Genomic DNA, 27296 nt, shown 5'->3' on the forward strand with positions numbered 1-27296 from the left:
TCTTTCCTTATTAGAATGTGAAGTCCTTGAGAAACCCTTTTTCTATTTGTGTTCCCAGGACTTTACACAATGCTTCCTGTAGTAAGTATTTAGTAACTGATTTTTCATGCATTCAGAAGAAATGCTAAACACAAAAGAATATAAGCTCATAAGCATATGCTGACAAAAACTTGTTTTATACTTTCCTAGGAGATTGAATATTAAAACATGAAGCACAATGGTAGACTGCTGAATCTAAATCCAAATTTCATTTTGTTGCTCTTATTCAGTTATTTTAGTCATATCCAACTCTCTGTGATCCCTTTTGTGATTTTCTTGGAAAATATACTAGAATGGTTTGGCATTTCCCTCTCCAGCTCATTTTACAGAAGAGGAAACTGAGACAAAAAGGGTTTCGTGACTTGCCCAGAGTTATGCCGCTAATAAGTGTCTGAGGCCAGATGTGAACTCAGGTCTTCCTGACTCCAGGTTCAGTGCTCTATCTACTACACTACCTAGCTGCCCCTAATTTCACTTTTACTGTACCTGTGTAGTATATTCTTCAAGTTCTATCTTTTCGGCATGTCAAAGAAAGAGTTGAGCTGCTTCTTCCTATTGATGTTCATCACCTCTAATGCAGTAACTCATTCTGCTGTCAATAAGTTCTGACTTAGACTCAAGAGCTCCAAATTCTCAAACTTATAAAATCTAAAAGATGAGAAGTATCCATTTTAGGATTTCTTTTCATTTATCTATACTCAGAAAAGTCTTAAGTTTTTTCAACCCCACCCAAACTAAATCAGCTTGTATGCTGCTTACTATATTCAGGCATGTCACCATTTCTTTTTTTTTGTATATTTGTATATTTAATTTAAAAATTTTTTTTCCCAAGTTCCACTTCAGGGAGCCAAGATGGTGGAGTAAGAAGTAAGTCGCTCTTACCCTCCCTTATTAACCTCTGAAAGCCTATAAAATATCACCTCAGGAAAAACCCTGGAACAGCTGAACCAGAATGAATATGGGGTGCAGCAGTTTGGTAGCCCAGCTAGCCTGAGGGATTAATGGCAAAGACCCCTCTTGCCCTGGGGGAAGGGGAGCAGTACAGAACAGGAGGCTTCCCAGCAAGCTAGCAGAAAGCCGCATCTCAGCATACCATGAGGAGATCCTGAAACCCAGGTGATGGAGCAGGCAAACACCAAACAGGACCTCAAGTGCCTCATTAAGGGAGGGGGAACTGGTGGAAAACAACTCAGAAAACCACCAGGTGCCTTGGCATTCTACAGTAGCCTCAGCAAAACTCTGGGAAGTGCTCCAAGGGGCCCCTGATAGATAAACACCCTGCAACATCCATCTGAAAGGAGCTGAAGAAAGTGAAAGGAAGGAAAGGCCTGGGTGAGCAGGAAACCTCCAGGAGCCAGACTACCCAATACTACCCCTAGAGTTCCAGTGTTGCTGACTCCATCCTAACAACAAGTAAGAACCAGAACCCTACAGCCTCCAACTGCCAGCATCAGAGACCCCAGCACACAAAGCCAGTGAACAGGCCCTGGGCTACCAACACAAGAAGCTTGGGTCAGTACCTTCTGCTTCCCAACAGGAGAGCTCAATCTCTTTAAAGGCCAGGAAGTAAGCAAACATCATGAGCAAAAAAGAAACATACCATAGATTCATATTATGAGAACAGTGAAGATCAAGGCAGAAATTCTGAAGAGGATAATGTGGTCAACAAACCCACATCTGGAACCTCTAAAGGGAATATGAACAAGTCCAAAAAGCCTTCTTTAGAAGAACTCAAGAAGGTTTTTAAAAGGCAAATGAGAGAGGTAGAAGAGTCCTTAAAAAATACAATTGACCAATCGGAAAAAAAAGGAAAATTGAAGAAAACAAGTCCCTAAAAAATACAGTTGGCCAACTGGAAAAAAAGTACACTGAAGAAAACAAGTACCTAAAAAGTACAATTGGCCAACTGGAAAAAAAAAAAGTACACCAAAGAAAACAAATCCCCAAAAAATACAAATGGCCAAATGGGGAAGGAGGTACAAAATCTAATAGAAGAAAACAATTTGTTAAAAATTAGAATTGGGCAAAAGGAAGCTAATGACTCTATGAGAGAGCAAGAATCAGTCAAACAGAAAAAATAATCAAAAAATAGATGAAAACATAAAATACCTCATTGGTAAAACAACTGACTGGAAAATCGATCCAGGAGAGACAATTTAAAAGTTATTGGTCTATCCATTCACCTGGACAATATCTTTCAGGAAATCATAAAGGGAAACTGCCCCAAGGTCCTAGAACCAGAGGGTAAAATAGCCATAGAAAGAATCCACCAATCACCTCCTGAAAAAGATCCCAACTTGAAAACTCCAAGGAATATAGTAGCTAAATTCTAAATTACAAGGTTAAAGAGAAAATATTGCAAGCAGCCAGAAAGAAACAATTTAAATATCATGGAACCACAGTCAGGATTACACAGGACCTTGCAGCTTTTACATTAAAAGACCATATGGTGTGGAATACAATATTCTGTAAGGCAAAGGAGCTTGGATTACAACCAAGGATCAAAACCCAGTGAAAATGAGCATGATCTTTCTGGGGAGGAGATGGATATTCAATAAAACAGGGGACTTCCAAACCTTCCTGATAAAAAGACCAGAGCTCAACAGAAAATTTAATCTTCAAATACAAGACTCAAGAGAGACATAAAAAGGTAAATGGGAAACATTAATTAATAAGGGCAAACCATTTATATCCTTACAAGGGAAGATGTCACTTGTAACTCTTGAGAACTGTGTTGTTATTACACAATTTTAAAGGAGTATCCATAGAGAGGTTAAGTATAAGTTGACTTTGATGTAATGATACAAAAAAATCTAATCAAGTGGGTTAAATGGATCCAAGTAAGTGGATTAATCTGATCTAACTAAGGGAATGTACTGAGAGAAAAGGAAAGGAGGAGGCAAACAAGGGTAAATTACATTACAGGAAAAGGGACAAAAACCTATTACAGCAGAAGGAAAGAAGGGAGGGAGATGAGCATTGTTTAAACCTTACTTTCATCAGTTTTGGCTCAAGAAGTGAATAACATAATCAGTTAGGTATAGAAATCTAACTTGCCCTATAGGCAAGTAGGAGGGAAAAAGGGAAAGAAAAGGGAAGGGGGATAGAAAGGAGGGAAGAAGTAGTGAGGGTAAAGGGGAAGAAAAGGGAGATGGCTAATAGAAGGGAGGCAGGACTGAGGGAGGCAGTGGTCAAAAGCAAAACACTAGTGAGGGAAAGAGAGAAAGGAGAAAGAAAACCATAAACGGGGGCGGGGAACAAGATGGAAAGAAAGTCACAGATAGTAATCATAACCGTGAATGTGAATGGGATGAACTATCTCATAAAATGGAAGTGGATAGCAGAATGGATTAAAAACCACAATCCTACAATATGTTATTTACAGGAAATACATTTGAAACAGAGGGACACACACAGGGTAAAGGTAAAAGGAAGGAGTAGAATATATTATGCTTTAGCTGAAGTTAAAAAAAAAAAGCAGGGTTAGCAATCCTGATCTCAGACAAAGCAAAAGCAAAAATAGATCTTATCAAAAAAGATAAGGAAGGAAATTACATTCTGCTTAAAGGCACCATAGACAATGAAGTAATATCATTACTAAACATATATGCGCCAAATGGTATAGCATCCAAATTCTTAGAGAAGTTCAAAGAGCTGCAGGAAGAAATAGACAGAAAAACTGTACTAGTGGGGGATCTTAACCTCCCCCTCTCTGAACTAGATGAATCTAACCACAAAATAAACAAGAAAGAAGTGAAGGAGTGAATAGACTATTACAAAAGTTAGGTATGATAGACCTCTGGAGAAAATTGAATGGGGATAGAAAGGAATATACTTTTTCTCTCAGTGGTACATGGCACATACACAACAAAAGAAAGAACTGTAGACTTTGAATGCAGATGGCAGCATACTGTTTGCTATTTTTTTCTTCTGCTGTGTTTTGGTTCCTCCTATTGGTTCTAATCCTTCCTTACCACACCACTAATGTGAAAATACATTTAATAGGAATGTATATGTATAGCCTATATCAGATTTTGAGCCATCTTGGGGAAGGAGGGGGAGAAAAATTTAAAACTCAAAAGCTTATGGAAGTGATTGTTGATAAATCAAAATAAATTAGTAAAGTTAAAAAAAATTCCCCCAGTTACATGGAAAAACAATTTTTAACATTCATTTTTAAAACTTTGAGTTCCAAATTCTCTCATTTCCTCTCTCCTGTTGCCCCCCTCTCCATTGAGAATGTAAGTAGTTTGATATAGGTTATACATGTGTGATCATGCAAAACATATCCATAATAGTCATGTTGTTAAAGAAAACATACAAAAAAGTCAAGAAAAATAAAGAAAATAAAAATATGCTTCAATCTATATTCAGACACCATCAGTTTTTTACTCTGGGGTTGGATAGTATTTTTCACTGTAAGTCTTGGCATGTCACTGTTTCTGCCCACCCCTAACATTAGTAAATCTAAGAGAGAAAAGGAGAGAAGGGGAGGGAAGAAGAGAGGGGAGAGGAGAGGGGTTTGCCACTTGTTCCAAAGGGAGGAAAGAAGAAAAGAGAGGAAGGACTTAAGAGGGCAGAACCAAGATGGCAGAGTGAAAGCAGTGACTTGCTAGACCTCTCTCCCAAACCCCTCCAAATAGCTGTAAAAATGGCTCTATACAAATTCTAGAGCAACAGAACCCACAGAAAGATAGAGTGAAACAAATTTCCAGCCCAAGACAACCTGGATGGTTGATTGGAAAGGTCTATCATGCCGGGCTAGGAGAGAAGTGCAATTCTGTGTGGGTTCCACGGGCAAAGACCAGGCCTCAGCAAACCTGGAGCAGGCCACAGGGGGACTGAATCACAGGCAGCTCTGGTGGTTTACAGACTTCTCAACCCACAAATGACAAAGACAACTTAGAAGGTCAGTAGGAAAGGTCTGTGACTGCAATGAGAGAGAAGCTCTGTCCCAGCCCCAGTCCCAGTGCAGTCCCAGGGTGGCGACAACTTCCAGAGCTCTTGGCCCACAGACAGAGAGGGAATTGAGTGCCTGATCAGAGAGAGATTGCAGGGACCTCCTTGCTGGTGCTAAGGCAGGATTCTCTTGCTTTGTCCATGTTTGGATCTGGGTCACAGTTCAGGGTGGTGGTCCTGGGAGAGGAGAAGCACTGGCGTGGTGGAGCTTGTAGTGGCAGTGGAGAGGGAATACTCCTCACAGTTCCAAGGGAGGAGAGAATGCTTGTAAACCCTCATACACCAGAATACAGGCCAGGAAAGGAGCAAGCACCTTGCCCTTGATTATACCACCTTGGAAGAACTGAAAATTTACAGGTCCCTAGAAGTATCTCTGCAAACAGATGCACAAAACCCCTGAAGTTTGGGACAGTACATTCTCCACACTAGAAGTAGATGTCTACCTTAACAAAGAGTTTAAAACTCAAATAATTGTCTAAGAACATGAGCAAATTGCACAAAAAATGTCAGACCATAGAATCTTTCTTTGGTGACAAAGAACACCAAAACATACAAACAGAAGAAAACAACAAAGTCAAAGCTCCTACATTCAAAGCCTCCAAGAAAAAATGAATCAGTCTCAGCTCATGGAAGAGTTCAAAAAGAATTTTGAGAAGCAAGTAAGAGAAGTAGAGGAAAGACTGGGAAGAGAAATGAGAATGATGCAAGAAAATCACGAAAAACAAGTCAACAGCTTGCTAAAGGAAACCCAAAAAAATACTGAAGAAAATAACACCTTAAAAAATAGCTTAACTCAAATGGCAAAAGGAGTCCAAAAAGCCAATGAGGAGAATAATACATTCAAAAGCAGAATTGGCCAAATGGAAGAGGAAGTACAAAAGCTCACTGAAGAAAATACTTTTTTTAAAAAAAATTAGAATGGAACGATTGGAAGCTATTGACTTTATGAAAAATCAAGACATAGTAAAACAAAACCAAAAGAATTAAAAAAAAATAGAAGATAATTTGAAATATCTCACTGGGGAGAAAAACGGACCTGGAAAATAGATACAGGAGAGATAATTTAAAAATTATTAGACTATATGAAAATCATGATCAAAAAAAGAGCCTAGACATGATCTTTCAAGAAACTATGAAGAAAAACTGCCCTGATATTCTAGAACCAGAGGGTAAAATAGAAATGGAAAAAATCCACTGATCACCTCCTGAAAGAGATCACCTCCTAAAAGAGAATATTATAGCCAAATTCCAGAGTTCTCAGGTCAAGAAGAAAGTATTGCAAGAAGACAGAAAGAAACAATTCAAGTATTGTGGAAACACAATCAGAATAACACAAGATTTAGCAGCTTCTACATTAAGGAACCAGAGGACTTGGGATATAATATTCTGGAGGTCAAAGGAGATAGGATTACAGCCAAGAATCACCTACCCAGAAAATCTGAGTATGATCCTTCAGGGGGAAAAATGGACATTCAGTGAAATAGAGGACTTTCAAGAATTCTTGATGAAAAGACCAGAGCTGAATAGAAAATTCGACTTTCAACTACAAGATTCAAGAAAAGCATTAAGAGGTAAACAGGAAAGACAAATCATGAGAGACTTATTAAGTTTGAACTGTTTACATTCCTACATGGAAAGATCTTATTTGTAACTCATGAAATCTTTGTCAGTATTGGGGTCATTGCAGGGAAAAAAATATATGTATAGATAGATGGATTGAGGGCATAGAGTGAGTTGAAGATGAAGGGGTGATATCTGTAGAATAAAATTAAAGGGTAAGAGATTCTACTGGGAGAAGGAGAAAGGGAAAGTTAGAATGGGGTAAATTATCTCACATAAAACAGACAAAAAAAGGCTTTTACAATGGAGGGGAAACAGGGTAAAGTGAGAGGGAATGAGTGAATCATATTCTCATTGGATTTGGCTGAAGGAGGGAATAATATACACACTCAATGGTGTATGGAAATCTCTCTTACCCTACAGGAAAATAGGGGGGAAGGGAATAAGAGAGGGGGATGATAGAGGGGAGGGCAGATTGGGGGAAGGGGTAATCAAAAGCAAACACTTCTGAGGAGGGACTGGGTCAAAAGAGAGGATAGAATAAACAAGGGGCAGGATAGGATGTTTAGTTTCCCACAACATGACTACTATGGAAATGTTTTGCATGACTACACATGTATAACCTGTGTCAAGTTCCTTGCCTCATCAATGAGGGTGGGTGGGGAGGGAGGAAAGGAGAAAATTTGGCACCCAAAGTTTTAAAAACAAATGTTAAAAAATTGTTTTCACATGCAACTGGGAAATAAGATGTACAAGCAATGGGGTATAGAAATCTATCCTGCCCTGCAGGAAAATCAAAGGGGAAAAGGATAAGAGAAGGGATGGTAGCAATAGAAGGAAGGGTAGATTAGGGGAAGGAGTATTCAGAATGTACACCATCTTGGGGTGGGGGGAGGGATGAGATGGGGAGAAAATTTGGAACTCAAAATCTTGTGGACATAGTAGGTACCTAATAAAAGTTTATTGATTATTGTCAAAAAAAAGTAAGAGGAAGTAGTCATGTCTTTTCATGTCTGTTTTGTGGGTGACCTTTCCTAATTCAATGGTCAATCTATACTGATAAAGTTTTGAAACAGCTCTTCTCCTGAAGCCATTGTGGAGGGTGATGAGTAGCGAGGTTGGCAGGTAGGACAAAGGACTCAAAAGGAGTGCTGCATTTTCCAAAGCACCAAACCCTTCACTATTGAGCTACATGTATCCCCAGAAATTGCTAGAGAGAATTCAACATTCAGAGAAAGGTGCTCCAACCTTCACTACAAAAGCAAATATTAGGGATGAATTTAAAGCTAGGTCCTCTGACTCTAGAATCAATGTTGTTTCCCTTGTACCATGGAAAAATCTTTATTTATTATTATTGTACACTACTGTACAAAATGAACCTGGAGATAATAAGAGGTTCAAGAATCAGGTAAGACCTATGCCTTGAAGGAATGAATAACAATTGTGTTCTCTCTGATGATATTCTTTTCTATGTGTGGGTAGGTATTTATAAATATTGAAAGTTTTTTTTAAGTTTCAGCCTAATTGGGAGCAGACTTAATTGCAATTTTAGAATTTTTTTTAAAAGTACCCATTTGCTGTTTTTCACCGAACAGTAAAAGCAGATGATAGTAAATAAATTCATGATGTTAGGTCTAATAATATCCACTTGAATGAATTTTTAAAATTAAATAAAATTTAAAATATATATATATATATTACATACAATGTATTACAATAAAACATTATGACATACTGTAAAGAGCACTGGATTTGGAGTTCAAGGAGTTAGCTGTGAATGCCCTTGTCTACTTCCTAGTGATATGACCTGGGTCTACTCACTTCCTCTCATTGGACCTCAGTTGTCTGATTGAATGACCCTTATGGTCTATGTGCACTTTATTTACTTTTGAGATATAATAGATTAGATTATTTTCTTATCCATTATGTCACCTCTTTCATTATTTTTGTTTTTTTACCATATTTTTATTTATTAATTAATTTATTTTTAATATTCATTAAAATATTCACTTCCACAAGATTTTTGGTTCCAAATTTTCTCCCCATCTCACCCCTCACCTCACCGCAAGATGGCATGCATTTTAAATACTCCTTCCCCTAATCTGCCATTTCCTATGTGGCTTATTCTTCTTACCAATGGAATATAGATGTGAGTTCCATGGGTTCCAAAAATCATGTAGATGATTCCCCTGGTGTGTGGCAGGGGTGGGGGAGGGAGAAAGAGAGAGACAGAGAGAGAGAGAGAGAGACAGAGAGAGAGAGAGAAAGAGAGAGAGAGAGATGGTAAATTTCAATATCTGCATGGTGCAAGTGAAAACCTAGTTGCAAGGTGTATTATGGATATTATGTATCCTCTAACTTGAAATTAAATTCCTTTCTCTGGGAAATAAGGACTGATATAAACTAGTTATTCCAATAATTTAAAGAGGTCTAAGTTTTCCAAGGTCACATATCCATCTTGTCTGCCCACATTCCCTCACATTCTCTTTTAATTTACAACACAATGCAATTAAGTACACATTTATTTTCTTTATCCATGTCTCTACTAAATCCATGCAAAACCCTATGATCTTTGGTGATAAAGATGTAAGGTTTAGACAAAATGCATCTCTACCCTCCTCAAGTTTATGATCTAGTCAATAAATACCTCTTCTTGGTATCATCTATATTGAATAGTCAGGAATCTCATTTGCCCCTGTGTTTTTTTTTTCTTAAGGTGATTCTATTTAATTCAGCATTAGTTAAGCTGTTAAGTTCCTATTTTCCACAAAATCTTGCTTTTAATAAAAGACAATAGAAAGAGCATTAATTGGCTTTGAAATTAGGAGGCCCTTAGTTCAAATCTCAGTTCTACTACTTAATACCTTTATGGCCTTGGACAAGTCACTTAACATCTCACTTCCCTACCCCCTCTGTAAAATGAAGGTGTTGTGCAAGAGAACCACTAAGGTGCTTTCTAGATCTGTGTCTCTGATACTAGATATTGAGTGACATATTATAAACTTGTCCCTGCTCTCAAGGAGGATACAGCATATTAGGTGGAAATGGGATTAAGGGTCAAGAAGGTATATCATATAAACAGATTTAATAGAAATTAGTAAGAGGTTGGACAAACAATGTAGAAGGAGGAAAATATAAGGAGGGAGAAATAATTTTCTGATGGTAGGAATCAAAGAAAAGGAAGCTTTTGTGCTTATTTTTGAAGACTAGTGTACTGTCCTGTCAAACATATGTTTACAGAAGTTTTCCAGAGTTTCGCCTAAGTGAGATGTAGTAACCCCTCCTTCCAGTACTACTTCCCTAACTTCCATTGGAATTTACAAGTTGGGACCGCAGAAGATGATTTCTGATTACTACTAATCTCATGGTTCTAAATGTAACTCAGGTGATGTTTCAAATTACGCCTTAACCCCCACCAATGTGATTCTTATTGAAAATCAACTTCAGCTGATTCAATCAGCTTTTAGCAAAGGTATTTACTAAGATTGTCATAGCAGTTACAGTAGTCATAAAATAATTCTTCTTAGATGTCTGGGGCACACTCTGCAAAAAATTGGGATACTAGGTACAAACTTAAAATACAAAGGTGATGAGGGATTTGTGTAGAGAACACATTGTTGTTTGTCTTTCATTTTTGAAGAGGACTAATGAAATTACAGGGTGATGTCTTGACTCCAGAGTGAATTGGATTTAAGTGAGGCAGAGTCACATAAAGTTATCAGCCTTGGTCTCTCTTCCAGAGTCATCAAAGTCCAGTGGCAAGACAAAATCAGGATGACTAGAAATGGCTCTAGATGCTATGGATGATTGGCATCTTCAATTTCTGACAACCTCTAAGTACTCCACAGCACCTGCTTCAGCTGCCTTCATGGACATTGGAACAAATTTTTTCTCATTCACCTTTTCTACCAAAAGAAGTCTTAGGGCCATCAATTACCCTCAACCTAGTTTAGCCTGTCTTCCAAGATGGTTTACCTGGGTGCGCTAGCTGTATTTGCTATAGCCTTTTGGAGCTACAGGTGAGAATTCAGTGCCAGGTGGATACCAAAGTTAAGTGGGCAACCCTGAAAAGAGTTCAGTAAGCCCTCACTGCAGAGGTGCTAGTCCTCCTTGAATACCCATACACTCCAATACATATGAGAACACATGTGGCAATGGGGTAATTCATAACTCTTTGTTACTAGAAGTTTTTTTTTTCTACTTTTCTTGAGTACTCATGATGTTTCCCTTGTGTGGTACTTTCTACTTTGTTTAGAATATTGGTGTCATTGTAGATCCCATAGCTAATACTTTTCTTTGCCATGAGGTCTCAAGTTTCTTGAAGAAGTACTTTTAGCTGTTGGTCTAATTTCATAGATGATGTGATTTATGGGAGTGAGGGAAGAGAAGACAGGAAGAGAACTCTTTTCCTGCCTACCACTCCACCCCCAGAAGTGATTGCTTTCAGAATTTGGCTCCAATTTAGGAACTAAAACTCTTCTACCACTTGGGTGATTTCCTGTTCAGCTGCTCACTACAGGATGGAAAGCTATTTTTCTACACAGTCGCAGAAAAGTATCTGATTTTTTCTAACCAATTGCAAGATATGTCCTGGATGAGGTCATCTGTCTTTCATCTAATAACCCAAATGCTATTATCGTCTCAAATTAATTAGAATTTTATTCACAATGAATTCATATTTTTGATCATTGCGTGAGGTGTCTGAACCTTCCATGGTTATATTAATTGGGATGAGGATAGAACTTTATACCTGTGTTTGTTGTTGCTGTTGTTTTTCCCTCAGATGTCGCTCCTAATAGTAATGATTGACATTTATAAGACAATTCAAGGCTTACAATGTATTTAAGATATAATTTCATTTGACCCTCACAAGTCTGTGAGTTAGATAAATCTAGTTATCATTATTATTGCCCTTTAATAGAGAAGAAAACTGAAGGTAAGAGAAGCAAATTGATGTACCCAAGATCACAGTTACTGCCAAGAGCATGATTCAAACCAAGATTCATGATTCAAATTTGAGATTTCTCTTGACTCTACCTCTTTGGCCCTTCCAATGTGCTATGTAGCTTCTCAATATATTTTCATAGAATTATAGATCTAGAAGAGTCCCTAAAGATTATATAATATAGTGCCTAGTATATTTCCAAAAAATATTTTTTACTTCAGGGGAAACTACTATGATATGTATTCATTATCAGTGGCTACCTTCAAGCCATCTCTAAGAACCAGTTATCTGCATAGCCCTGCCTTTAGGTCAAGAGCTCTGTCCTTAACATATTTATTATTAACTAATATGACATGTCCTTAACATACATTATTAAAGGGAAACCCACCAAATATTTTCCTGTTCCATGAAATACAGCATTAATGACCACCTCAGAGAAGGTAATAAAGCACTAGTTTACAATATTGGGAATCCACTCATTAAGATATATATCATTTTACTAAGGCGAGCCCAGGATGGAGGAGAGGTTCTTAGAATTTACAGGATTATAATGCCAAGAATTCATTTTCCCAAGTCACATAACACGATCTTAGCAATCACTTAATGCCCCCATATTCTTCCCAGTTATTCCTTGTCATTTAATATGCTGTAAGACTTTTTGTTTTTATTGTGAAATGCTAAGAGCATTGGGAGCCATATATAATTCAAAGCTGTTTGAAATGCATTAGCGATATGTTTGACTATGCTAATAATCTTCCTGCTTTGCCTGGATGTCAAGCTTTGTGAATAACCAAGCTTGAGAGCTTTGAGGAATACAAAATTTCCAAGGTCCCATCTAGCTTTAAAATTCTTTCTTAGTAGTCTATATATATTTTTAAAAATCTCATTGTAGTCATAATGAAAAATGCCCCAATTAAAGTCAATTAAAGGAACATGCATTCAGCTTCTCCTATATTGAGAGAAACAATTATTAATAACCAAAGATTTGGGGAGATCCAGAGTTCCCCTATTTTTCTAAAGTCCTCATTTCAAAACTTGGTCTCTGAAGGTTGAATTAACTTTCTCCTCAATTGTGGTCAGACCTCAACTAACATAAGAAATTTAATCTAAGGTGGCGAAGCCCATTGTGCTCTACATGATTCGGTGGGAATAAATTCTTTGTCTAGATTGCCCAAAACTGGGGGTAGTTAGGTTTAGAAATAGTCTCTTTGTCCAAGATTGACATGATGTCACTCTTTCAGCCCCTCATTGAAGTGAGCCCACTTCTCATTATAATATTCATTCTCTTATTGTTAAACAATCAGAGTTGATTAACACCCTCTGGAACACCTACTTTTCCAAGGGTGTGTAAGCCATGAGGAGGTGGGGGAGGGAGAGAAGTGGGAGAAAGCAGGGTGGGGAAGAGAGAGAGAGAGGGAGGGAGAGGGAGGGGGAGAAGGAGGGAGACAGTGAGAGAGAGAGAGAGAAGGAAGAAGAGGGAGGGAAGTTGGAGGAGGCGGCAGCAAACCATTAAGTGCTTGCTATGTATAAGAGCTAGAGATAGAACTAAAAGCACATAAGACAGTCCCTTCTACCAAGAAGCATACATTTGAATGGGAGATGACAACACATAAAAAGGAATTGAAAAGCATGGAGGAGAAGAGAGGAATGCTATCCATATAGAGACAAGGCAACATTCAAGGGGAGGGAAGAAAAGTCCAGAGTATGAGTCCAGGAATGAGTGAGGTGAGGAATGTCAGAGATCTTTCTTAATATGGTAGTCCCACAGAGGGAGTCACTTATCAGGAGAGGAAATTCTCAGGGTGGAAATTTCCTCAGGGTGGTGATATGGTAAATCAGGAAAAAGAAGAGAAAGAGACTGTAGGTGAGTCCATGCATGAGTGAGGAAAGAGAGAAAAAGACAGATTGTCTACCCTTGTGGAGATTAAAGTCTAAGATTCAATTCAATAAACATTTAAGTGCCCAGTATATGTCAAGCTCTATTCTAAGTACTGGAAGAAGATACACTCTGTTATATTATGGTAAAAAAAAGAAAAAGCAAACTAGTAATACAAATAATACCTAATATTTGTGTGCCTTTCTTGGCATATAATCTCATTTGGCTTTCACAAACACCCCTCTGTGTTGCATACTACAGTAGATCTGAACTGGCATACCCATGCCCGATGAGAGTACCAGAATCAAGGCAGAATCAGTGGTAAGAATAATATTTATATAATCCTTTTTTGTTTGTCAAATCTTTTCATACGTACCTATATGCATACTGTATTATTTTATATTATATCTCATTTCATCTTATATCCTCTAAACCAGCACTTTTTAAACTGTGGGTCTTGACCTCATGAGGTCGAAAAAAATTTGGCAACAGCAAAAGGTTTCTAAACATGCAACGATTAAAAATTAATTAAAAATGAAACACTTAATGAATCTGAGGTGTTTCTGGCAGTGCTTCCCTGTGTTGCATTGCCACCGCAGCCTTGGTTCTGAAAACAAGGCATGTGAATTTTGGACTGCACATGCTCTCAGGTGAAGTGATGCCAGTGAATGCTGCTGAAAAGGCAAAAAGAGGTTGAGCGTTAAAAACATCTAAGAAGACCCACTCTAAACAACTTTGTGATGTAGGTGCTACCATTATCCTCATTTTACAGATGCAGGTTAAGGAAAATAAAGTGACTTGTCCAGGGTGACACAGCTTAAATATATGTATAAGGCAGTATAGGAACCTTTGTTTCCCTGATTCAAATTCTGATACTCGATCCACTCTATTTCTTAGCTGTGGTAAAACTGTTTTATACCTGGGCAATGCTTCTGCCAGACACCTCTCTCTTCTCCATCTTCAGCCATAGCCTTCTCACAGAGAGTTGGGTCCTCTCATTTTCTTTTCCACTGTGCTCTCTGTGACCTTCCTCTGTTATGATGAAGCCAAAAGATTCCTGGATTTTGAGTCAGAGGACATGAGTTCAAATATTGGCTCTTCTGCTTGCTACTTGTGTGACCTCAGGTGAATCATTTAACCTCTCTGCCACTCAGTTTCTCCATTTGTAAAATGAAGAAGTTAGATTAGATGATCTATAAGGACCCTTCTTGCTCCTCTCCTCAACTTCCTTTCATCTTTTGGTACTCCCTTGAGACCTAGCATTCTTCTAAAGACGATTTTCCCTAGCCCTTCTTCAAAACTCACCTCCATTTTTCATACCCCCTGATGGATGAGGCCAGGAGGAGTTGGCATACTCTTTGCTCCCCAGCGACACTTTTAGACCATCCTTTTTTTGCCATAATTCAATGACCATCCCTCAATCTTTAATTTTGTTGTTCAGTCTTTCAGTCATTTCTGACTCTTCATCACTCCAGGGACCATACTGTTCATGAGTCTTTCTTGGCAAAGATAATGGATGGTTTGACATTTCCTTCTCTAGGAGATTAAGGCAAATAGAAGTTAAGTGACTTGCCCAATATCCCATAGCTAGTAAGTGTCTGAGGAAGGATTTAAAATCAGATCTTCCTGATTCCAGGCACAATTCTCTATCCACTGAACCATCTAGCTGCTTCTTCAATCTTTAATTAACACTTTTATTAGTAACTATTACATTTAGTGAAACCCTGTCATAAGGAGAGAAAGACACTCTTCCCCTCTCCCCTCAGTCATGTGACCTTAAGAAATAATCCTTGGTCTTCAGATTTTCATTCAATCTTTTCCATTCGGGGTATAAAGAGTTGGATCTCCAATCTGACCAGGGAGCTCAAGTCACAAGGATCTGAAATCTAGGCCAGGTATTGAAGCTAGTCCAGCAGCAATGCCTTTAGCAGCAAACATTAGGGAAAGTACCACAGAAGAAGTAGGCACTACCAGCCTTGGACTTGAACTTCCTGAGATCTATGCTATGTGTAACCTGAGCTAAATAGTGAGACTAATCTGTATCCTGCTAACTCCACCCCAGCAGGAGAGATTATGCCTTCTAAGTATTGAAGGAAATGCTTGTATATCTATTTTAGCTGTATCTTTGAAGTAAATACCATCTTACTAAGAAGTAATCTGATATTAAGTGGTTAAATGGAAATGGGGTACTAGTCACTGGGCCCTTAAAATAGGGAAAATAGTCAATGAGGGCTTGAGTCAATGGCAGAATGAAGAAATTCCCCAACTTTGAAGTGCTTGAGAACCCCAAAGGGATAAAAATGTAACAAGCTTGGCCTTGACAGAGTGGGACTATACGCGACCATGTTAAATGAAGATCATATGAGTTAATGAATAAAAAATACTTAATGACTTTTTTTCAGTGCTATATGTCAGTTATTCAATCAACTTTTTCAATCAATAGGTATTTTGAAAATATCTACTAGATACCTGGAACTGTATTAGGCCCTAGGGGAAAAACAAAAACACTGCAGTCTCTTCCAAAAATATTTTCTCATTAAGTACCTGCTGTATGCAGAAAACCCAGTTAAGTTCAGGAGTGATACAAAATTTAGTTGACAGGAACCCCACAAATTATTAGTACTATGGCTTCTTTAACAACTATCCAGTTCTGTTTCCTTGCAATTCTGAGTAGAAAAACAGAAAAAACTGGGAAGAAAAACAAATATTTGGTATTGAATAATATAGTGTGTCTGGAAATGCCTGCTTCTTGAAGTCTATGGGAGATGAATCACCTTTTATTTCACCATATTATAACAGAAAGTAAGATTTTGTTTCTATTCCTTTGTGAGCAATTTAATACTAAAAATAATTAATAGGCAGAAATGTCCATTTAGATAAGGTGACAAAAATAATACACTCTAAAAAACCAAATATGGAGGTTTAAGTCTCAAACAATATCTGGGTTCAAACAATTTTATAGGATTTTTTTTTCTCCTGAGATCAGGTTATTTTTAAACACTCAAACTTCGACCCAGACCCTCCCTTCCTTAAGAAACTCCATTAGCACAGTTTCTCCCTCGATTGTTTCTTCTTCAGGTTGATATAATGATCTTTGATTTTCATTTCCCCAGAAATAGAAAATATATTTCCAATTTGTAGTATGGTATTACAGCCACAGTGGGGGAAAAAAAGAAAACAAACAAACAGAAACAGTCAATACAGGTATGGCTCATTTTACACAACCTTTGACAATTAGCTAGCAATGCAGGAGGGTGGAAAACATAATCAAATAAGTATTTATTAAATACCTACAGAATAATTGCATCTCTCTTCCACAGGTAAATCTTTTAAATACCTAAAGACCTCTATCATGGCTTATTCTGCCCCACCTTCATCCAACTTCCTTCAAGTATTCTCATGTCTAAGCTAAACACGTCTCATTCCTTCTGCATGTCTTCATATAGGATAGTATCTTATAATTCTGGAGACCCTCGTCTGGATGATATCCAGCTTCTGAATGGTATTTGTAATTTGTAGCATCTAGAACTTAACACAGTGTTCCAGATGTAGTCTAAATCAAGACACATATAGTATAAGATCACATTAGATTTTTGGGTGTCATATTCTAGAACTTTGTTAGAAATTAATGTTAAGTTCTCTGGACTAAAACTTAGCAGCACCATTCTTTTTCTTTTCTTTAACGGGGACAACATTTGCCCTTTTCTTGTCTAGTATACATATATTCTCCCAGATTTTTCAGTGATCAATAACAGTGGTTCAATGATAACAGCATTCAGTTTTTTTCCAATATCTTGGAGGGATATATGTAACTTCTCCAGGACTGGTGATTTGAATCCACCGAGAGTACTGAGGAGATGCCTTTACTACCTCTTCATTCATTAGGTTTTCAGTTCTCTGTTAATCCTTTATAACTTATCCTTCCTGGTGAGAAGATCATTTTCCTTGACTGAAAAAGCAGAAGCAAAATTAGATTTGATTAACTTTGGGGTCCATTGAGATTAGCCCTTCTACCCTGAGTAACAGAACTATGTTTTTGTTTTTATTTCTCATATTTCCCAACCTCCTCTAGCTAAAAATAAAGTCCTTTTAGTTTTCCTTAGTGTTTATTTCCAACCTCAGCTCATTCTTTAGTAATTCCAAACATAAGCTTCCTATCCATTTAGAAACTTTATTTAAAAAATAAATCAAATGTCATTTTGATGGAATTTATGCTGCTATAATGAAACATTTTCAAATATTCCTGTATAAACCATGCCTTCTTCATAGAGATTGTCCCTTCCCACAAGAAATACTTGACTGTACCCAAGAAGATATAGACTTGATGATTTTTAAAGAGTTCTTGTGTTCCAAGTCCTGTGATACATTTTGTAAAGACATGAATCCTTCGAATATGAAGACAGCCTCTATTACTACAGCCTATTCACATAACTCGCTTGATGCTTTTATTGTGTTTATATGAATATTTCACCAAATGGCAACCATTAATAATGTTACCCTGGTGCTGCTTATATTCATATCATTTTATTTTTCTTCATTTTGGTTTCATGTAAATAACATTTTTCAAGGAACACTCCATTTGCACTGACTAAGAAATAGAGCTTCCAGGCCCATCAATACTGATATTACATCCCCGAGTACCACTGGCACTGACGGGAACATTCTTTTGAATAAGTGCAGCCTGACACTCATGCAGACCAGCAAATCAGCATTAGTTTTCGGGTTCTGATTTCCATAGAGATGTCGATGCATGGGGTAATTAATGTTGACACCATAAAATAATATCTACCCCGCTTTTCTCAGTATTGCTTAGTATATTACCATTAATATATTGTTTTGAAATATGAATTACCCCAAATACATTAGAATAAATGCATTTCATGGAGATATTGATGGAGGTTTCTGATAATGAGACCTCTGCTGAAACTGCAGCCATAGTGGTTTTGGCTTCATTCTCATCATGATTTTTGTCTACCTGCTTGCAGGCTTAGTGACCTTTGTCATCAATCAATGTCCTCTCAAGTAATGGGACCCAGGGTCTCTGAGATTTGAGAATTCTTCCAGGGCATAAGGCAAGCAAATATGGGGCTTTGCGAAGCAATAGGTCACTCACCTAACCCATCCTGTCAGTGCAGTTTAATATTTTTTCCAATGAACTGTTTACTTCATAAATAACTCTTATCATGGAATAACTTGACAAGTCTTTTAGCTAGGACAAATAGAGGGTATCTCAAGTTTCCTAAACTTCTAATGATAAGGTACTCTTAACTCAGTGATTTCCATCTCCCTCTGGTTTAGAGTATAAGAGTGTCTCAAGTTAGTTTTAAAAACCACATTAGTAAACATTTGACTATTTGTACTGCCTTCATATTGCAAAAGAATGTTTGCATACATAGACATATACCTAAACATGTCAATTTAACTCTTTTCCTTCTTCCATTTTTCCCATTTTAAATACCCAGAATAGTGTCTTACATATAGTATTAGGTACCTAATAAAATTTAGTAATTGATTTTTTATTATTTGACTTTTTTGTGAATTTTGCTTCAATTTGATTAAACAAGCATCTGTTAAGTCCCTTATATGTGCAAGAAATTTTGTTGTCAATGGCACTTGTTAACAAGCACATGCCAGGCACTGTACCAGGACAGGAGATAGAAAATACATTCCCTGCTCTCAGAAAGCTCACAATCAAATAATGCACATGGGGATTGTGGAGGGGTGGGGGGTGGGAGGGAAGAGAGAGGAAAGGTTGAGGAGACAACATAACAACAGCTATGTACAAACAAGATCTACACAAACTGAATTGGAGACAATCAATAGAAAGAATGTCCCCCCCCTTTTTTTTTGGTGAGGCAATCATGGTTAAGTGACTTGCCCAGGGTCACACAGCTAGTAAGTGTCAAGTGTCTGAGGCCAGATTTGAACTCAGGTCCTCTAAGGATGGAGCTCTATTCACTGTGCCACCTAGCTGCCCTGAAGGTCTCTCTTTTTAAGGAGATCAGGAAAGACTTCTTGTAGAAGGTGACATTTTAGTCAGAACTTGGAGAAAGCAAAAAAATAGAGGATCTTAAGGAGCACAAAGACAAAAAGAAAATTGTCCTCAAATAGCTTACATTCTGCTGGGATAAAGCATGCATATTGATGAACATAATTATAAGACAATTACCTAAAGGCAGAGCAATAACAAGTTTCAGGAAGACTTTGAGGAGGAGTTGGCCCCTGAGTTGAGTCATAAAGAAAGACAAAATAATTTGTTGCTCATCTTGGTATTTCACAAAAACTATTGTCAGACATTTTAGGTTTTCATTTCTAAAGATCAATATCTCATTAAATTTGATGCATCTTGTGTTATACAAATACCTGTATGTTGTGAATATTTTCAACAATAAGAATTTAAAAATTCCTCTCTTATAAAACAACAGCTTGATAAATGAGTTCTTCCTTCTTCCTTAAATAAAGAAAACCAACTCTAGACCTGTCACAATTACAGAGTATTTACATGCCTAACAACACTGAATTATTTATTTTTTATGAAAATGTGTACAAATACTTTAAATTCAGTGGTAGCTTCATGTAGTGAATATTGTGTTTGTATTCAGAGGACATGAGTTTAAACTATGACTGACACCTAATATCTGTGTGACCTTTGTCAAATTATTTAACATTCCAGGGCTTCATTTCCCTCATCTATAAAAATGATAGAACTGGTGTTGGTGATTTCTAAGTTTCCATACAGCTCTAAGTCCATGATCCTATAAATTGTTAAGATGAAAAAAGCAAAGACAATCTAAGACATAATGATTATTTCCTTCCCACATTTCCTCAACCAGTTTCAAAGAGAGTAAGTAGAAATCTCACAAGAGAATAACCTCACCTTCCATGTTTCTTTTCCCTAGTTCCACATTTCAACCCTTAGTTTGATCTTAAATGCTCATCTGGACCACCCAAAATTGAGTGAGAGAAGTAAAACTAGTTTTCCTTCATTGAATATCATGGAGGAATAATGGGGTCTACTTACTTCATCTCACCATGCTTTGTATTCTATTGAAAAAAAAAAGCACTCCACTAGTGATCTAAAGAAATGTGCTCCGGTATCAACTCTTATATTAACTTTCTATGTCTACTCAAGTGAGTTACTTATCTTCTATTAACCTTGGTTGCTTGACATATAAAATATAGGAATTAAAAAAAAACAACTTTTCTTTTACAAAAATAAATTTTATTGAAAATTTTTTGAAATCATGAAAATATCCTAATCTTTGCCAATTTGATTCCTGTGAGGTGAAACTTTATGGTTATTTTGATTTTAATTTCTCTTATAATTAGTGATTCAGATCATTATTTTATTTGGTTATTAATAGTTTTCAATTCTACTTTTGATAACTTTTTGTGCATATTGTTTGATTATTGAGTGATTTTCCTCTCTCCTCATCTTTTAGGGAAAATGAAGAAGTTGACCAAATACACCATATCAATACTACTCTCAGATCACGAATGAACCAGGATATTGCAAAATGATTTGTAACTTATTTTAGGAATAGTTTCAGAAAGAAGAGGTCACATTTTAGAAAGAAGAGAAAATTAAACCCTTATATTCTTTCTTGTTAAACATCCAATTTTTATGGCATTACTGATCTCAAGCATATAATCATGACTCATAGATTTCATTATTTTTACATTTTGAAGCTTGGTTATAGAATATGTTCTTTTTAAAAAACATGAAATAAATTATTTATTACAATCTGATTTCATTAGTATGTATACTCTCTGGTTTGGTGCAGTTCATAAAATCCTAAGAGTCCCGGCTATAAAGTAAGGGGAACTGGGTTTGAATCCCAACTCTGTTATATATTACCTGTATAACCTTAATAATATTGCTTGGCCTCTATGAGTTTCAAATTCCTTATGTACAAAACTCAGGGATTGGACTAGAGATCATCTCTATGGTTCCTTCTAGCTTTAAATCTATGAACCAGAAATGATTCTGTGCCTTTTAAAATATATGATTTTTTTTTTAGTTTCTATGGCCAAAACCAATCACCACTCAGTGGCAATCTTGATGAAGAACCTTTCCACAATTACCTATACTGGTCCTTGGATAATAGACACTTAGGCAATTGCCCGGCTCACAGTTGGAGCATTTGGGATATATGCCAAAGCTTGTGCTCTACTAACATTATATTCAAGATCTCAGGAAAACTACTATCTCTTTCCCTGACCCCCACTACTTTAGAGAGCCATCAGACAAAATTATAAAGAAAAAATGAAAATGATTAGGAAAAATTAGGATTCTTTTCCCCTCTTCAATAAGATTTAGTTACTTGTGAAAAAATATTGGCAGGATGAGTTTCTATATGGGGTATGTGTTACCCAGTATGAGTGGAATGTTAAATACATTATTTAATGCTAATGTATGCAGAGCTACTCAATCATGCTGGACAAATGTAAAGGGAAAAATGAAATTATTGGCAAGTAAATTAACTTAATGAAATAAGGTCATTGTACCATTTAGAAATTCTGTATGGCCCACTTTAATTGGATTTTCCTTATTAAGGTGTGTCACTAAGCAGTAGTGATGAAGTAAGTATAAAGAAAAGCTGCTTTGAATAGAGGAAGGGTTCATGCAAAGCTCTCTGCCTTGAAATTTACTGGATGCATGTGAATTCCTACTCTACAAAACTGCTTTTATTTTCCCTTCTATGGGAGAAACAGAAGGCTTTATTTATTTTTGTCATTTATGAGTTTGTTTGACCAAATATTTATTAGATAGGTTTTGAAAAATTCATTTTAAAAATATCTATAGGATCAGAGAACCATGAAAGAAGCCCGAAGTCACAAGATTACAGATCTATCAATGGAAGAGATCACTGAATCTATCTAATCGAAACAATGCATTTTACAGATGAGATAACTGAAGTCTACGGGAATGAAATTTATTTGCCCAAAGTTAAACATGTCAGAGATGGATTTGAACCCACATCATATACCTCCAGACACTTTGTATCACGTGGCCTCATCTAATAATATTTGTATAGTAAATTACATTTTTGTTTTCACTCAATTGTTTCAGTTCTGTTCAACTCTTCGTGACCCTATTTGGGGTTTTCTTGGCAAAGATACTAGAGTGGTTTGCCATTACCTTCTCCAGATCATTTTACAGATGAGAAAACTGAGGCAAATGTGTAAAGTGACTTGACCAGGGTCACATAGCTAATAACTATCTGAGCCCAGATTTGAATTCGTGAGCCTTCTTGACTCCAAGCCTGACACTTTATCCATTGTGCTGCTTAGCTGCCCCAACAGCAACATACTACTTTCATATAGTCCATTATTACTACAATGCATTTTTACATAAATTATCTAATTTGATCCTCATAACTCTTTTAGGTAGCTAGGATTAATTTTATTATCCCATTTTACAGATAAGGAAGCTAACACCTAGAGAGGTTAAAATTTTAAGTTTACTTAGACCATAAATATCAGAGTCAGGAGTACAATTGAGATTTTCCAATTTTTAAGTACAGTATTCATTTTGGTGTCTATGGTACAATTCTATTTTAAGGGATGAATAAGCAAAATTTAAGCAATCTTTCCCTTTTGAGATGAATAATTAGATCATTTACACATGGAATTAATAGTATTTCTAACTCATAAAAAAAAGTAGGAATCTGAAAGGTCCAATTAAATTTCCTAAACCAGTTTACAAATTAAATCAAAATCAGACATGGTGCTTAGAACCATTAATAACTTGCTATCTAAGGGGTTAAAATTTTTCAAATGTCTATTTTCATTGCCATTTTGTATTCTTAGACTTTAGACCTAGATTAGAAAGGTTGTGATGGTAGATGTGTGTGGTAGGTTGTGTTGGTAGATGTGTATGGTAGGTGTGTAGATGGTACCCAGAACTTTTATAGCCAAAAGCAACAGGGACCAGAGACAAATGCCACATATATTTCTCACAGATGGTTATATACATGCAAATTTGCTTGCCTTGTACTCACTGATTTATGTTGATAAGATGAATTATGCCTATCTGAATATTTTAAAAAATCATTTCAATAACTTTTAAGGGGGGATTTCATACATATCTCCCTGGCTTGAATTGTACTGAGTACTTATGGGAACATTATAAAACCATCTATGAAATGGATTTAATTTTCTCCCATGGGATAAAGGCTTAGAAGTGAAGAACAAAAAGTATTCCCTACAGAAACTTTAAAAATGACTAAAAATGACAATCATTTAATTGTTCACATTTAAATGTGTTAATAATTTGACACGCATGAAAAAAATGTCTTTACTAAATGCTTCATAATGGTGTATAAATGATCTTTGGTTCTCTAAGTCCTACCAGCAGAATACATAGTGTAGTTTCAGGAAGTTGATTTCAGGGTAAGCTTTCAACCACAAAAACTCAGGAAGCCCATCTACTAAGGGTTAGTAGGATTGTGGTTTTCATTCTTAAAGAAACTATCTTTGTCTCAGTTTTGCAACAGAGATGTGAGTTCAAGAATATTATAGTAAATGGATTAGAAACTGGTTGAAAGACTGAACCCAAAGAACAGTATGATTTGATGGCAACATGGAAAGAGGTCTATAAAGGAGGACTCTAGAGATCTGTATTTGATTCTGTGTGATTAACATTTTTATTCACAACTAGAATAAAGCCAGAGACAGCCCAGTAATAAAATTCGCAAATGAGGCAAAATTGGATGGCACATTGGATGGCAGTCAAAATGTCAAGGAATAGTTGACAATGTTAGAATGTTAGGCTGAATATAATGAAATAGGGAAAACATTGTGGTACCATGAAAATTATATTCAACTTAGATACATGGGTACTGTGTTTTTATCTTGTCTTTACCAGTTACTGCCTGTGTGACTTTAGGTAAGTCATTAAAATTCTAGGTGCCTCAGTTTTCTCATCTTAAAATAAAGGGGTGGTACTAGGTGCCCTCTAATATCCTGTGATCATAAGATGAGATTTAATAGACATAAAATATGAAATTTGATACTTGGGTTTAAAAAAAATCACCTTCATAAACTTAAGATGGGAAAGGTAAGATTAGATGAGTCTATCTAAAAAGTAATGGATAGTTTAAGTCAACTTTAAGCTCAATATGTTTCAACATTATCATATCATAGGCAAAAACAACTAATGTGATATGAGGCTGCATTGAGACAGTGCACATGGTATTTGGTTCTGATTGTCACATTCTACAAAGTATGTAGAAAATCCAAAGTATAAAGAAGACCAAAAAAAGTAGATAAGAGCTAGGTTGTGAAGAACTTTAAAAGACAAACAAATGATGTTATATTTTATTCTGGAAGTGGTATGGTGGCACTAATATTAAATATTAAATGATATGTTCTTCACTGTGCTTTTGGAAGATCATTTTGTCATCTGAGCATAAGATGGACTAGAATGAGTAGAAATTTGAGGCAGGAATACCAATAAAAATGTTATTGAGAATGTGCAATTTTGAAATTACAAGAGCTCGCAATAGGGTGGTGGCAGAGTCAGAAGAGAGATGGAGTCACATAAAAGAGAATATATTAGAGTAGAATTTACAAAACCTGATAATAGATTCAATATATGAGGTAAGTGTGAATGAGACATAAAGAATGGCACAGAGCTGGGAAGCCTAGATAACTGAAAGAATAATAATACCTTTGACAATAATAGGTGAATTAGAAGAGAGGATGATTTGGAAAGAAAGATAATGAATTGAATTTGAGATGTCTATGGGCAATAAAAGTTGAGATTACCAAGAGGCAAATGGTAAATGGAGACTGGAGCTTAACAGATAGATTGGCGCTGGATAAATAGAGATGATCTGCACAGAGGTGACATTTGACCCCAGAGGAGCTGATAAAAACACTGAGAAAATGGAAACTGTAATAGTTCTTAAGCTTGAGCCTGCCATCATATTATTTGTTTGTGATAACTGTATTTTTATATAACTGATTTCTTTTGTATTGTTATATATTTTATTTTATGAATTTAAAACATGATTGTAAGAAAAGATGTATAGTCAGATCTCTTGATTTGAAGTCCAGTACCATCACCAGAGGTATCAAACTTAGGACTCATGGGACACAAGTGACCTGCAAAACTCCCAAATTAAAATGTATTTGAGACTTTTTAGACAAAATAAATAAAATTGCAAAACAATGTATATCATTAATTTGTGGCTTTAAGTCAATATGGGCCCATAGGGATCCATTCTGGTTTGAGTTTAATACAACAGAATTAAATCATTCTATTTCCATCATCTTACATTCTACATTCTTATATATGTTTTGATGTATCCTACATTCCATTACTGTGAAGTGCTGAGTATAGAATGAGTGCTTCATGAACAAATGTTCACTGGTTGAGTGTATATAGATGTAGATAAATTCAATAGACATAATATTTCCACAATATATCTTATATCATTATAATATGTTATAATCTTATAATTGAACTTAGAAATAAGTAAATTGCTGACAACATGAGAAAGAATAAGGTTATTCAATAACTCAATATTTCATATTTTCATCAGTGTAAATATTCAGAATCATAAAATTTTCAAAAGTAATTTTAGCACACCCAGTACTACAAGTTGTACAAAAGAACAAATCTAAAACATCCTAGCTAGTGGCCATTCAGACACTGGTCAAAGACCTCCAATCTTCAACACTGTCTCCTGGATGAGGTAACCCTACAACCTCCTGAGACTGCACATTTTGCTTTGAGGTAACTTTAATTGTTAGGATTTCTGATACATACTGGGTGTATAGTCATTGGCAAATTACTTAACCTTTCTATCCTAGAGTCAACTTTTATTCTGGAGAGCAGTTTGGAACTATGCCCAAAAGACTATAAAACTATGCACACTCTTTGACCCAGTGATAGCACTACCAGGTCTGTATCCCAAAGAATTTTTTTTAATAGAAAAGACCTAAACATACAAATATAGCAACTATTTTTATGATGGCAAAGAATTGGCAATTGAGGGGATACACATTAATTTGAGAATGGCTGAACAAGTTGTGGTATATGATTTTAATGTAATTCCATTGTGTTATAAGAAATATTGAGCAGGATGCTTTCAGAGAAAACAAAAAACTTGGAAAGACTTAATATGTACTGATGCAAAATGAAGTGAGCAGAACCAGCAGAACATTGTAAACAGTAACAGGAATATTGTATGATAATCAACTGTGAAACACAGCTATCCTCAGCAATACAATGATCCAAGACAATTCTGAAGAACTCTTGATGAAAAATGGTATTCACCTCCACAGAAAGAACTGATGAAGTCTGCATGCAGATCAAAGCATACTTTTTTCTCTTTATTTTTTGTTTTAATCTGTGTCTTCTTTTACAACATGACTAATATAGAAATGTTTTGTATGACTGCACATGTATAACCTATATCAAGTTGCTTGCCTTCTCAATGAGTGGGTAGTGAAGGACAGAATGAGAGAATTTGAAATTCATTTTTTTTAGAAAAACAACTGTTAATTTTTTTTTCATGTAATTGAAAAAAAAGAAGTGAGAGGGATAACTGAAATGCAAATATACTTTCTGAGCAGTTAATAATGGGGGGGAAAGAGGCAACTTTCCTTATTAAAATAATTTATATATTTTAAAATGCATTTATTAACTGTCCCTCCCATTATTTCTCCCATTGAACAACAACACCAAAAAAGGAAAAATAAAACTCTTATAATAAACATGTATAGTCCAGCCAAATAAAATCTCATAAAGACCATGCCTAAAGATATATGCTTTCTTCTTTTTTTTAAATAAATCAGCACTTTTGCAGAATGTGAGTGCCCTGTTTCATATTCAGTCCTCTGGATTGATTGATTTATCATTGTACTGACCAGAGTTCTAAAATCTCAGTTTTTTTCTTTGTGATG

This window comes from Vombatus ursinus, unplaced genomic scaffold, assembly GCF_900497805.2.
Source record: "Vombatus ursinus unplaced genomic scaffold, bare-nosed wombat genome assembly UNPS02014841.1, whole genome shotgun sequence".
Classification (NCBI taxonomy): Eukaryota; Metazoa; Chordata; class Mammalia; order Diprotodontia; family Vombatidae; genus Vombatus; species Vombatus ursinus.